Consider the following 646-nt stretch of genomic DNA (forward strand, 5'->3'; position numbering starts at 1 on the left):
GGAAGAATAAATATTGTTAAAATGCTCATACTATCCAAAGCAGTCTACAGATTTAATGCTATCCCCACCAAAATACCAATGACATTCTTCGCAGAAATAGAAAAAATTATCCTAAAATTTATATGGAACCACAAAAGACCCAGAATAGTCAAGGTAGCCTGAGCAAAAAGAACAAAACTGGAGGAATCACATTACGTGACTTCAAATTTTACTACAGAGTAACCAAAATTATACTACAGAATAACCAAAACAGCATGGCACTGGCATAAAACACATAGACCAATGGAACAGAATAGAGAACTCAGAAATAAAACCCACACATCTGTAGTGAATCCGTTTTGGGCAAAGCTGACAAGAATATAGTTTGGGGAAAGGACATTCTCTTTAATGAAGGTGTTGGTAAAACGGGATATCCATATGCAGAAGAATGAAGCTCGATCCTTATCTCTGATAACATACAAAAACCAAATCAAAATGGACTAAAGACTTAAATATAAGACCTCAAGCTATGAAACTACTAAAAGAAAACATTGGGGAAACCCTCCAGGACGTTGGTCTGGGCAATGATTTCTTGAGTAATACTTCAAAAGTACAGGCTACAGGAGCAAAACTGGATCACATTTTGGGATCACATCAAGCTAAAAAG

The sequence above is a fragment of the Propithecus coquereli genome, unplaced genomic scaffold, assembly GCF_000956105.1.
Source record: "Propithecus coquereli isolate 6110/MARCELLA unplaced genomic scaffold, Pcoq_1.0 Scaffold909, whole genome shotgun sequence".
NCBI lineage: Eukaryota > Metazoa > Chordata > Mammalia > Primates > Indriidae > Propithecus > Propithecus coquereli.